This window comes from Chrysemys picta, chromosome 3 (genome assembly GCF_011386835.1).
Source record: "Chrysemys picta bellii isolate R12L10 chromosome 3, ASM1138683v2, whole genome shotgun sequence".
In the NCBI taxonomy this organism is placed as follows: Eukaryota; Metazoa; Chordata; order Testudines; family Emydidae; genus Chrysemys; species Chrysemys picta.
In genome coordinates this window covers 144,969,992-144,984,596 of record NC_088793.1, presented here as the reverse complement: position 1 = coordinate 144,984,596, position 14,605 = coordinate 144,969,992, and the positions used below count along the sequence as shown (strand labels likewise).

General features: G+C 39.7%; 1 long non-coding RNA gene across 1 annotated transcript in view; it reads left to right on the top strand.

The window, feature by feature from the left end:
• Nucleotides 1–1,043: 1,043 nt before the first annotated feature.
• The window catches only part of LOC135982449 (uncharacterized), a 30,228-nt gene continuing 16,666 nt past the window's right edge, over nucleotides 1,044–14,605 (top strand). Inside the window, exon 1 of the long non-coding RNA XR_010599800.1 lies at nucleotides 1,044–1,872. This is a non-coding gene — a long non-coding RNA (uncharacterized LOC135982449). The remainder of the gene's footprint in view (nucleotides 1,873–14,605) is intronic.

Sequence of the window (14,605 nt, the reverse complement as noted above, 5' to 3'; positions counted from 1 at the left end):
AAAAGACAATTCCTGCCCCCAAAGAAACTTTTCCCACCAGTTGATATAATACTACATGTAAAAGAAATTGACTTCTCTTTCTCTCCTTTGAAATATACCTGCTGAAGGATTAAAATAATATTTAAAACATCATTTACCTGATCTCCGGAAATAAATTATCTCAGAAAGATAAATTAATTTTTGTTTTCCTTTTTCATTAAGTAGTAGGAAACACATTATAGGAGTCTGTCCAAATGGGTGTGTTTGGCTGTTCTTCAAACTAAAATGAGCCTTGGAAGATTAAAGTGGAGTTTGACTCAGGATCAGGTAAATCAACGTGTATATAATGCCCCTAAATGGCCTGCAGGACAGTCTTCTGTTCTACAATTACACAAGCTTGCTATGCAAAGGAAGTTATTTCATTTCTTTATCTGATACAATTGAATATGCTGTGTGAGGAAACTGCTGAATGTTTCTTTGAGACATCTAAGACTGTGTAAGTATTAAGAGTAAAGTTACACAAGACAACTTTCGGTTGATATATGGTCTTGCAGTTAAGGCAGAGGACCGTGTAAGGGGTACACAGAACAGATATGCTTTGAATGATTAATAGCTCTTGATTCCTTCTGGCCCTCAAAAACTCAAAAAGCACACTGAGTGGATTAAGAGATGAGTGGGGGAAGCTGTGAGTTAAACAAACTAGAAATAATTGGCTGTGAGACTGAAGGTCAAATAGGGCAAACTGCCTGTTACTCCGAGAAATCTAAACTGCATGTTTTTCAACCAAATTATAAACTGTATGTTTGTTTGCCATTCTAAATCAAATATAACACGAATAATCAATTTTGTCCACTCAATGTCTTTCACTCTGAATTAGAAGCTGTTCCTTTCTCTGCCCTATGAATCAGATAAACTCTCTCTCTCTCCGTGTTGATAATGTCTTTGTTCTATTGTAAGCCCTAAATAATGTGAAATGCTTGTATACAGTCAAAGAATGGAGTATATCGACCACATTTAGAATACTATGATTGATTTTGGTTTTTCTTTTCTTGGTAAATGACTATTGCACTCTGGAAGTGATAGGTATTGTATAGTATAAAAAGGAAGGCTGAAAGATAAAATCACCTGACCTGCATTATTAAAAGAAATTGCTTAAAAGGGTGAGAAACCCAATTAATGACATAGGCAAATACTGAAATAAAATGCTGGAAATAAATTGTCACAGAATGCCAGGAGCCTAAACCTATCCAGCTCTGGTCACTAAGGGTGCTAGCTGTTGCCCCCCACCCCTGAGTGGATTTAATTAGGAGATGGGTGCTTAATGACTTAATTAGGCACAAGGCTAATGAGAACAATCAACCCATCAGCTGGGAACAATGAGGTGAGGAAAAAAGACAAGGTAAGAGGCTGGTAGGAGCCAGGGGATATAGGTTTGCAGAAGGATGAGATCTTTCCCTTTCTAGGCTAAGGGGAAAGTTAATGTCCACTTGTATGTTGTTGTACAAGGCAGTACTGGTGGTGGGGACCTAATAAATAACACACTGGTGCTTATAACCTGGAAAGTGCCTCGCTTTTTTGTGGTGGTCTAAAGGGCAGAGGAAGGAGCCCTGCCACGTGAATCAAACATAAAAAGCCTTGGATAAGAAAGGTTTCAGAGTAGCAGCCGTGTTAGTCTGTATCCGCAAAGAGAAGAACAGGAGTACTTGTGGCACCTTAGAGACTAACAAATTTATTAGAGCATAAGCTTTCGTGGACTACAGCCCACTTCTTCGGATAAGAAAAGGACTGAAGAAACCTTGTTCTACACCAATGCCATCTGCTGGATACCAATGGAAGCAGCAGAGAAACTGAAAGCTGAGTACTCAGTTGGCAAATGGCCAGTGGAAATCAGAGGTGGGTGGTGGTTTATTTCATCTAAACATAAAATGGGCTAAACACATTCACATAACCCAGTCACTGTCCAACATTAAATAGTTAAACAAGGTTTGCTATACAGAGATCTCAGCCTGCTGATTACCACGGCAAACACACATTAAAAGCCCTTTTAAAGATACAAAAAGACAGAAAAACAGTTAAAGCATTTGAAATGTAGAGTATTAAGTTAGGTTTTCAGTTTAACAACCCAGTAGTCTGATCACATAAAGGTGATAGCTATTCTCTCCCTGGAGTGGATTTAATGGGGAGATGGTTTAATTAGGCAGAAGGTTAATGAGCTAACATCCCTTGTGCCCTTTCCTTTTAGCTGGGGAGAGTTCTTAGAAGGAGACAAAGATGGTAATAACTGTCCTTATGAGGAAAAGAGAAGAAGTTAATTGAGACAGGCTGGAGCTGTTGCCTTATTTCTTATAAGACAAACACACACAAAAGGGGAGAAAAAAGAATATTAAAGAGAATATTTATGTATCTTCTGTCTCTGGTGTTGACTCCAACTTGCAATTTTGCTGCTGGGAAAACACAGGCATGGCACCCAGCCTTATCCGCTACTCCAGGGATCGGCAACCTTTGGCATGCGGCTCGCCAGGGTAAGCCCCCTGGTGGGCCGGGCTGGTTTTTTTACCTGCTGCGTCCGCAGGTTCGGCCGATCACAGCTCCCACTGCCCACGGTTCGCCATTCCAGGCCAAGCGAGCCGCATGCCAAAGGTTGCCGATCCCTGTGCTACTCCATGTCCTGGCAAAGTCGTATCAGCATTGGGCTGTTTAGGGCATTGCTTTTTTTCTGGTCATAGGTTTACAATAGTGTTGCAAAATATGGAGTCTTGCCCTTTTCTATGTCCCTGCTGCAATGTGTCTCTTGTTGAAAAGTAAAAAATTTATTCTACTGGTTAGTGGGGATTTTTTGTTAATAGTGGTAGTCAAGAAAGTAAAAGGAAGAATGATGGTCTTGTGATTAAGCTGTTGGCCTAGAACTCAAGAAATATTGGTTCAATTCCTGGCTCTGACCCGGTTTCCTGTGTTATGCTGGGCACATCAGTTAGGACTTGTCTACATGGCCCCGCAGTGCAGACTAGGGGAGTGCGAATTGCAGTGTGCACTAAAGTGTTGCACTGTAACTACCCCGTGTAGACCCTCCTACTGCAAACTAAAAGGTACCTAGTTATTATTTAAAATATGACTGTTAATGCGAACTAGGTACCTTTTAGTTTGCAGTAGGAGGGTCTGCATGGGGTAGTTACAGTGCAACACTTCAGTGCACACTGCAATTCACATCACGTACTCCATGCACTGCGTAGACAAGCCCTTAATCTCTCTCTACTTCAATTCCCCATCAGTAAATCTGGGATACTACTTCCTTTCTCTCGCCTTTGCCTGTCTTGTCCTTTTAGACCGTAAGCTTTTTGGGTAGAGATTGTCACGTACTATTTGTATATGCAGCACCTAGCACAATGAGGACCTGATCTCATTTGGGCCCTCTAAGCATTTCAAGTAATTAATACAAGTGGAAGGAATGTAATGCAAGTTAGAACTCAGAAAACTTGGGCATGGGTGTGCTATAAGAACCTTGAAAACTACATTAAAAGAGAGGAATTACTTATTAATTAGTCTGTTTTTAATTCTTGGATAAGAAATGAAACCTGCAATTGAGGAAAGGGTTTGGGACTAAGAATATTTAAAAAAAAAAGAAAAGACAATTCATTTACACAAATGGCATAGAAGTTGCTGTGCCACAGCTGCAGATCCCATCCCAAGATTTTTCAAGAAAAAATAACTTCCAACACATATCATGCAGTGGTGCAGGAAAAAGCAGAGATGCATGTGTTGGTTCCAACCCTAGTAAGTGATTTATAACTGGTAACCTGGAAGTGACATAGATCATCAACGCTATTTCCTGGTGTAGTGACAGTGTAAACCTTTTGAGAGCCTTCTCTATCATCTCCCCTCTTTCTTTAGTTTTAGAAATGCTTACTAATATGGGGGGGAGGGGGAAGGCCATTTGAGAGACACCTGTACTTTGGCGGTAGGTGAGGCCAACTCCCAGAACCTTTGAGCCGGTGAGAGGATTAGCCTGCTGCAAATCCACCTGGCTTTCTGTCAGTGTACTGTGCTTCTTTCGTCTCTGCCTCTCCATTTTCTCCTCCTTTTCTGCTTGAGTTTGGGCTTAACTTTTCACTCTTTAATCGTTTTACCTGTAGGCCTGGACTCTCCTTTTTTCTTTTTGACTTTAGAATGGGTCTTTTTCTTTTGCTCCCTTTGGACTTTAGGTCTGATCTTTTCTTTTCCTTTTTCCTTCTCTCTGATTCTGTACTGGCCCTTTTCCTTTATTTCCTTCTTGACTAGGTCTACAGTCTCTTCTCTCCCCCTCCCCTCCCCCATTTCTGGCTCTTTACACCCTTCAAATAATTATAGATTATTATGCATCCGTTCCCTTCACCCCTCACTGACGTGTTGCCAAGAAATACCTATATGGCTTTTTAAATCTTTCTTTCCTGTTTTATTTAGCCGTTAATTAGATTGTGCTAGATCATTGTTAAATAACACTTGCAGATCATTTTTAAATAACACTGGACCTAACCCTCTGGAATTGCACCCAATATCTCCCTGAAACTCAGTGCAATGCCTTTTACAATTGCCTTCAGCCACTGTTGAGCTACGTGATTGATCGTATCCAAACCAATTCAACTTAATTTTTTGGTAAGATTTTGTGAATCATTAAATACTTTCCTAAGATCCTGATTAAGTTACATCTCCTCTGTTCCCCCCACACAGTAAATAAATCCTGCCAGATCATCTCTTTTTTTCCTTAGGAATAATTGTTTCCTAACCATTTTTATCATATTATTATTCTTTATTCCTGTTTCTAAACTCATATGAGATTTAAATATACAGAGTATTTTGTCTACTTATTACCCCCCAACCCTCCCGCAATTTTTTATGAAGGCTTGCGGTATTACAATCTAAGTATAGTGTAGTCTCATCTCTTGAACTTGCTAAATAACCTTTGCTAAATCCAAAGCATCCATTCAAAGATATCTTGTCCTCTATACTAATACCACCTTGCTATAAAATCTTACTGTATCTTCTGTAGGATATTTTGCAAGTTACTTGTACTTACACAGTAATGTTTTATTCTTTATTGCAATGCAATATAGTTGTCTTTGCCTCAATCATTAGAAACAGCAGAGGCAGAATGCAGCCTGTAGTTTATCCTTGGGAAGTTAGGCCAGTTCGTTATTGCCGCATGCTTGGGAAACATGAAAACAGTGTTTGAACATGGGTGGGGATGGGCTGAGATGCACAAACCCATGATTTTCTCTGCCCCTAAAGGCTCATAGGGAAGGGAAAGGTGAGTCGAAAATTACAGGCATATATTTTACTCAGAAATTAGCTTTAACAATGACATCGTTACTGCATAATCATATCTCTGGGATCATAAATGAAGTGGGAAGTTCATTAGCATTGCATGCTCGGACATTTGTGAGCATGGTATTATGTTTGAAAGTTGCTTACAGAGCATAATAAAGTAAAGGGAGTATACAACTGGGAAGTAAAGGGAGTAATTCATTAGTCAACTTCTGCACTGAAGTATTTGCTTCTTCCAGTACATTTTCAATTGATATCGCTGATTTATCCAAGGGTAGCTTCTGTTGCTGGACAGAGATCTACTACTGTTGTAGCAGATGCCTGGATGACATTGTTTAATGACCCAAGTGGTTTCAACAGTAGACTTACAAGAGAGAGAATGGTGATAGTCTTCTCTGAACTTAGTAACAAAAGTTACTACTTAGATCTGTCCTATCTTTGGTGGATACTTTTCAAAGCCAGTAATAACGGTTGCATTAATTTTAAGACAACAGCCAAGAATCGCTCATGAGAAAGCCAGCAGGTATCTTCTATTTGTTTTCAAGATGCTGAGTCCTTTTGGACTCTTGCTGAAAAAAAGGGTATAAAAAAAGCCATTACATTTATGGCTTTTTAATCTCTTTTGAAGATTCTGCAGCTTGTACTAGTGCTAGTTGGAGTAGATGGCCTCTGCAGTATGTATAGAAGAGATTAGGGTTACACTTTTCTCTGAGCAAAGCTTGTATGCCACTATGTCTTCCAGAAAAGTTTGTAGCTCCATCAAATGCACAAGCAGCCATCTGTTTGGGGTCCAATTGACAAGAATTTAACTCTTCTAAGATGTCACAGATGCAGCTGATGTGTCTTCTATAACCTGAACATCTAGAATGCATCTACTGGCCTACCACGGATATCAAGATAACATATGCAATGACTTAATACTTGATGCCTATTTGCACTGGTGCGTTCATCAGCCATGTATGCACATATTTTGAATATGGTGAGAACTCACTTTTTGAACTGCTGAGTCTTTCACTGTTGCACTGTATGCTTCTAGAGAGTCAGCTGAGTTTTTTTTCTTTTCAGAAAGATAGCGAGCATTTGCCAATCTTGGACACTGGTTTCGAACAACTTCAGGATTAACAAGTGACAATGTACTTAACATTGGCCTCCAGTTTGTAGCGTGTGGTAGCTCTTGCTTAAATAGAAAGTATGATGCAACAGCCATGTTGGTTCACATAAACTGAGCTAGGTATCAGAGGGGTAGCCTTGTTAGTCTGGATCTGCCAGCATATTTATACCTGCCCCTGGAAATCTCCATTACATGCATCCGACGAAGTGGGCATTCACCCACAAAAGCTTATGCTCCAATACATCTGTTAGTCTTAAAGGTGCCACAGGACTCTCTGTTGCTATAAACTGAGTTTTGTCTCCAACATTTTTAACAGCCTCATTAAGTTCTTCTAAAACTGGCTTTGACAGTGACTGGCTTATAAGGCTTTCTGTATGTTGATGCAGTCCAGAGGCATCGTGTTTTGCAGCCTTTTCATATAGGTTGCCAGTATTGGCTTAGCTGATCAGTCTGGCAAACCAAGCTCCTCCACTTTTAATATATAAATCCATGATGTGCCCACAGCTTGAATACTGTGTACAAGTCTGGTCACCCCATCTCAAAAAAGATATATTGGAATTGGAAAAGGTATAGAGAAGGGCAACAAAAATGATTATGGGTGTGGAACAGATTCCATAGGAGGAGAGATTAAAAAGACTGGGACTTTTCAGCTTGGAAAAGAGATAACTAAGGGGAGATATGATAGAGGCTTGTAAAATCTTGATTGGTGTGGAGAAAATGAATAAGGAAGTGTTATTTACCCCTTCACTTAACACAAGAACCAGGGGTCACGCAATGAAATTAATAAGCAGCAAGTTTAAAACAAACAAAAGGAAGTATTTCTTCACACAACGTGCAGTCACCAGTGGAACTTTCTGCCAGGGATGTTGTGAAGGCCAAAATTATAACAGGGTTCAAAAAAGAACTAGATACGTTCATGGAGGATAGGTCCATCAATGACTATTAGCCAGGATGAGCAGGGATGCAGAACCATACTTTGAGTGTCCTTAGTTGCTGTTCACCAGAAGCTGGGAGTGGACGAGAGGGGATGGATCACTCGATGATTCCCTGTTCTGTTCATTCCCTCTGAAGCACCTGGAATAGTCATTGTTGGAAGACAGGATACTGGGATAGATGGACCATTGGTCTGCCCCAAATGGCCGTTCTTACAGAAAAATAATTATAATACTAAAAAAGTTTAGTACAGAAACTCCGCAAGATAATGACCTCTTGAGATAGCGACTGTGAGATAATGACCTTGGCAAATAATGCATTTTAAAAATCTTGGTCTACTAGGAAACATATTTATATAAGTTTCCCATTTGTTAGTCTCTAAGGTGCCACAAGTACTCCTGTTCTTCTTTTTTCATGTAAATACAGTCTGGTCCTGAAGCCTTTCCACCCACCACTGGCTCATCACTAGCTGTCAGGGGAGAGCTCATTCACACCTTGCTTATAAATAATAATGTGAAATTATTACATAGGCCAATATAGCCGAAACAAATGTGCCAACATTGTCATAAATAACAGCTGTATGAGGAAACTAGTTTTTGTTTAGACTTTTCAAACCCATTTCTCAGGTACAAGTATTTTCTCATATACTGCATATGCTTTTAAAGTGTGTATTAATGTTTCTATTTCAATTCAGATTTCCAACCAATGACTAAATTGGCAAAACTGCATGTAACTGGCGGGGGGAGGGGTTAGGGAAATCCCTGGTCTCAATCATGTAGGGGCATATAAGGGAGGAACCCTCCCCACCCGCCAAACACATACATTTAACTGTGTGGCCTCCCACCCTAGTCTCCAGACAAAGGGGGAAAGTACCCTCTGCATAGCCATCAACCCCCTGCAAGCAAGTGTGCAGAGAGGGGAGAGCGACAGGTAAGGAGTGGAGGGGGCCTTGGCCCAGTCCTCCACTGAGCCAGCCAGCCAGCCAGCTGAGTTGAACTGCGGTGGGGTGGAAATACTCTGTGCCTGGGGGGGGGGGGGGGGGGGGAAAAAAAGCAACATCACCAATTACTTCACCTGGGGCTGGGCTGGCTCAGCTACATCTCGCCCCTTTCACAGACCACCATGCAAAGGCTCCATCTGAATCTTAAATAGGTCATATTAGCTTTCCTTGTGTTGTTGAAGTCACTCAAGTCTGAATAGCATAAAAGAGCACAACACTGATACATTGGAATAAAATCTAGGTACTTATTTTTTTTTGTAATTATTATGTACACATACACACACCCCAAGTACTTAGGCTAGAAAATTAGAGCTAATGCAATGGGATCAGGGCCGGCTCTAGCATTTTTGCCGCCCCAAGCACACACCCAAAAAAAAAAAAAAAAAAAAAGCCGCGATCGGCGGCAGCTCTACCGCTGCTTCATTCTACAGTGGCAATTCGGCGGCAGGTCCTTCACTCCAAGAGGGAGTGCTGGCCCCATCGCCGAACAGCCGGACATGCCGCCCCCCTCTTCATTGGCCGCCCCAGGCACCTGCTTGCTACGCTGGTGCCTGGAGCCGGCCTTGAATGGGATGCTTCATGGCTCTTGGAGGATGAAATCTGCTAGACAGCTTTGTATTATATACAGTACTGTGTTCAGGCTGGTAAAGTAACCTTGTGCTTCATGGTCATGACGTTTTTTTCCATTTTCTCAAACAAGGCATTAAGTAATTTTACACAGGACATGTGGCACTTCACCAAATCAATCTACTAAGAGGAGAAATCAGCTGATATTAAACAAATCTACTGGTATTATGAAGCATTGCTGTATTGGGCATTTTACACTTGCGCTGTACACACAAAGGGCCTGTTTCTCATTTATATTGGGGTCCCTTTACACAATCCTGGAAGTGTAAAGGGGCCTTAAGGTATAATTTACACCCATTGCAAGGCCCCTTTAAATTGCCAGAGCAGTGAAACGGGTATTAATGTAAAGGAAAACCAGGCCAAATAGCAACAATTTCAAAATCCACTCTTAAAAAAACTGCTAGCTGCACTATAAAGACAGAATCTAATAGTCTTTGCGTTTTCCCTGCTTACGTGTAACTAACCTCCAGTCTGTTTGCTCTTTTTTTTTTTTTTTTAAAGAAAAACTCAAGAAACTGTACTGAGAACAAGCGAGGTAAATAATGAGCATCTGATCTCCAAGAATATACCTGAAATATAAAAGTCCAGAGAAGGAGAATGAAAATAATTAGGGGCATTAAAAGACTTCCATACAAAGAGATATTGAAGCTAGTAGGACTATTTAGTTTAGAAAGGAGACAAATAAGAGGTGACAGAAAGGAGGGAATATAAAATACTGGATCATGTAGAAGTCAGTTTAGTTTCTATTTAGACTTTCTCAGAATACAAGAAGGGATAATATTAGAAAGCAACAAATTGACGTTTTAAAATTGTTTTGTATACACAACAGCTGTAATATGTGGAAATTACTGATACAAGGTATTAGGTACAGAGCCTTAATAGCAGAATTCTCAGAAAGGATTTGTGAGACACATTATTTATACAATTCAGAACATTATCTAGGGTACAATTTATAAGGAGTATCAGTCCTCTTTTGCTTCAGGACATGAGCCAATAAAGCACTGCCAGGTGTCCAAATGAAACTTCCCCCATAAGCATGTTACTGTATAATTGACCATTTTGGCAGCTTTACACTCTCCTCTGCTGGCAACTGCCAGTCTATGGGGCTAGATGGACCATTGATCTGACCTGCTATAGCAATGCTTATGTTACTATTAAATTAATCAAACATAATTATGTGTTCAGACAAAATACATTAGGATTTTGTTCCCTCTTTCTCTAGTAGAGGGATGCAATCATGAGCAAGATTTGAATGTGAAGAGAAATTACCACCAGGGATATATGGCCAGAGCCTCAGCTCATGTAAATCAGCATAGCTTCACTGACTTCAATGAAGCAATACCAATTTACCCCAGCAGCGGATTTGACCCATAAAATGCAAATTTCCCAAGAGTTGCCAGTGTTTAAGGCTCAGAAGAGAACTGAATAGGGTGACTCTTGACACAGCTCATTATACAGAGTCTTTTAGGTCAGACACAAAATAAATCAGAGAAATGTTTCTATAAAACAATTGCTATGATCTTAAAATTGAAACATGTAGCTGTGAGTAGAGTCCATCAGAGTGCGACTGGCACAGTTCAGGTTCCTCCCGCTATTCCAAGCCTGGGGCTTTCCAATTTGAGGAATAAAGTGGCAAAAAAACTTTTCATGCTCTTTTAGTTCTGGCTTGATCTGGGTTTGAATGCAGTCTTTAAAAGTGAATAGCTAGTTTAATGTGCAAGCCTATTATTCTGCCAGGTCGCAGGAGAAAAATTTGTGCAGGTAAATATTTACTTGGCTTTAATTCCCTCAAACTGAACAGGTTTATTATCTAGTTGCTATGATCATGCAGAGGAAATCAATCTAAAACTAGGTATTATACCAAATCATAGTTGTGGTGGTGGTTTTATTTTTAAATATAAGGGTTATCCGATACTTCTAGCTCTAATTAGGTAACCCCTTTATACGTTTTTTGGAACAAGAAAAAGCAGGGTTGTTAGCTTATGAAATGGTCTTTATGTTTCAGAGCCTATTTAATGTGCTGAATGAAGCTCTTTTCTTGTTAATATGTGCAGCCTATTTACCATAATCATCTGCTATTTCAGTTCACTAAACTAGGTCTTTATTTCCTATCTGTTGGATTCTAAAAATAATAACAAAGTGAATATTTTAGCCACTATGAAGGTAAATTATTTTCAGCAGAGGGGGAAAGAGTTCAAACACAGACTAAAACAAACTTAGGATCACATTGTGGTTCCAACATACAGGTGCAAATAGCATATTATTTACACCACATTATAATTACTTCAATAAAAGAAAATATTGAGTAGATTTTAGTGGCCCACAATGTTAAAGTTGATTTTAAACAGACTTCCTTTCAAAAACTTCTCTCTGCTTGTGGCTGGATCTGTTGTAGCTGAGTTGGATGACATATCCTCGACAGTTTGAGAGACAGCATATTTTTTTAAGCATTCAAAATCTGAGAACTGCTAGCATATAGGATAAGGTGTTTTATTTTGCTCAGGAATAGTGGAAAAACAATTATTCAGTTATTGATTAGGTATGAGATGGCTGTGCCAAAGATCTGTTGTTTGTTTTGTTTTTATAAATCATAGAACAGTCTGAATTGTAGAGTTTTGTCTATTTAGAATTTATGCTCCTCGGGGCAGGGACCATGTCTTATACAGGATTGAACATATTGTTGATGCTTAACAAATATAAATAATTGCTATTTCCAATATGTAAAATAGGAATTCCTATTGTCCGCTTCTGAATGACAATTGGAGTTATTTTATTGTAGCATTAGAACGACATGTTTTCTATAACTGTTTACCTAACCCACTGATCGCAGAACATATTTCTGTTCAATCCTAAAATGTCACACTAAATGTGTTACTACCAGATCTGTAAAATTCCTGCAGTAATGTATTAGCCCTACTAAAAATCCAATAGGCCTATGAAATTAGTCAGTGAGAGCCCATGCCTATATGTTCCAACCCATTTGTTGTCCTCATTCCTCTGAACAGTCCTCTTCACTACTTTGTGGTTGTCTGCTCATCTCCTCCTTCAAAACCTGCACTCTCCTAGAACTTGGCTACACAAACACTTTGTTTGCAGCTAACTGGAGGGGGAATGTACCCTGCATAAATCTGCCACCTACAAAGTATCTGTGTGGACCCTGCTGCCATGCATTAAAACGTCCCTAGTGCATTTTGATCGAAATTGGGAGTAGATCAAAGTGTAGTAGGGAATTTTAGTGCATGCCAGCAGGGTCTGCATGGGCACTATTTAACTAAATCAGTGTTTGAACTCATTTAAAGTTAGTGGGGTGACTTTGAATAGAGACATGGCCTAGAGAAAACCGCATAGCATCAGTATGAGTTTGGAAGATTCAGGACTTTCCTTTGCCCCCCAGAAAGCCAGAAACTTTATTCTTAATGAAATCTTGGATCCTGAAGAAGTTGATAGATTTTTTTTTTTCTGGGAAGCTTCCTTCTTGCCTTGGATGACTGGAGTTTTCCATCCCTGATTTGTACTGTTGCACTTCATCTCAACAACCCTTAAACTATATCCAAATAATTTATTTAAATAAATAAATAAACTTGCTGGCAAGTGTACAGTTCTCATGAAGGAGCATAAAGTCATTTTGTGTGTTTTTTATTTTTTAAATTGAAGTTTATTTACCCCAACATTTAAAGAATCTGACTTGTGTATATGAAAAAGCTTTTTAATCAATTACTGCTGAATCGCTCTGTTCCCAGGAATGCAAAGGGGAGATCTAGTGAACAGTAACAGAGCTTTGCAGATGCTACTGGCTATCAAACAACAGAATTAGCCTACCTGTAGCTTTTTGCCAGGGAATTTCGGGCTTGTATTCCCACACTAAGCCGTGACTGACAAAAATGTCTGTGTAATTCTCAACATTTGGAAACAGTAGCCATGTCTGTCTTTTCTTTAGGAAAGTACTTGTTTATTGCTGTGTGATGTAACTATGTGATTGCATGCTAGGCAGATACTCCGAGTGCTGTGAGTTAGCAGACACTAGCTGTTACTATAACAGGACTAGTTCACAAGTGCTGCTAATTGCTACTTTCATGCCTCATTCCAGAGAAGTACAGACATCTAATATAATTTAGCCCTAAAAAGATACATTCAGAGACCACTGACTAGCAGCATCTAGAAAATGACACTAGCAAAATGTCAGAAGAAGCTAGGTGTTCATAAACATGTAAGAATGGGTTAAGATGGCCCGCTTCTGAGGAATCAGCTATTAATGTTATTACTCAAATCCTAGTCTGGGGTGGCATTGTATACTATCCCATCTATGCCAAGCACAGAGACAGGGCTGGCAGAGAGACTGTGCTTCAGCAAAGTATGTGCTTAACTTTAAGCCTAACGTTAACTTCAATGGGACTAAAGCACCCGTGCAAATCTTTGCAGATTCAGGGCTTAAACGTGTCCTGATGTTCAGCACATCTGAAGTGGGACTAGCATTGTGAATAGGTCTTGTGCAGAATCTCTGCCCAGGGCAAACTTCACTCAAAGCCTTCAAATACTGTGCAGGGTAAGAGGTGTTCCTTTATGGAAATAAATTTGTATGGGGCCTCTAGTGATGAACCTTATAACATTACTCTATAACTTACAATGTACTCTTTTCTAAACATTGATAGGATAATGGGTCTCCTTCCCCACTAGCTGGATTGCAGGTGGGTGTGGTTTGAAGGAGAGGCTGGGAAAAGGTAAGTGAAACAGGTGTGGGTTGGAGGGTTTTTTTGTGAGTGTAGAGGCTGCCTGTCCTCAGCTCTAGAGGACGGAGATGCCATTGTGTTAACTCAGTAAAATAAAAAATCCAACAAGTTTTAATATAGACAATGTGATCTTGCCATATTCATTCAGATATCCGTGATGCTATTTTTTTTTTACAAATTACAATACAAGGTGTAAGAAGGAACTATGAAGCAGTTGTCAAATAATTACAGGGCAGAATTACAATATTTGGTACACATAAGACCACCTTTTAACTTTAAATAATAATCACCAGCTCTTCTATAGTTATTCATAGGAGACATATATTTGAAATCTGGTAATGCTACATTAACAGGGCTAAAACTAAGCTGGAGGGTATATGAAGGGATAACGAAGTTTTTTTTTTTTTTAAATCTTATTACTGGGAGAGATAAGCATTGCATTTCAGGATAGTCATCCCTTATCTAAGCACTACATTAGAGAACAAAAAGGGTCACCATAGCAAGCCACTATCTCACCTTTCAGTAGTATTTGAAAGAAGTACTCCAAAATAGTGGGGTTGAGAGGGCTAAACTCCATGGTTGATTAGACATGGAGGTCAGTCATAAACTGGGGTATAAACTTGAGGTTCCCTGTCAATATGACTGACCTTGGGTTGTTTTTGTTGACTAAGGCCCCAGTCCAGCAAGGTGCTTAACATACTTAAAGTTAGGCACATGCTTAAGTACTTTGCTGAAATGGCCTTTGCAGTGTTGCCAGTTGTGCTTGCAAGTTTCGAGATGATCAGGATGATGGCTGTTCAGAGGTCCTAAGCACTGCATCTGAAATGCCACAACGTTCTAGTCTACCTCCCAAGCTATTCAGTTCACAGGATATGGGAGGCGTGATGAAATAACTTCTAAACGAGAGGCAGAGTAAAATCAATGTTAATT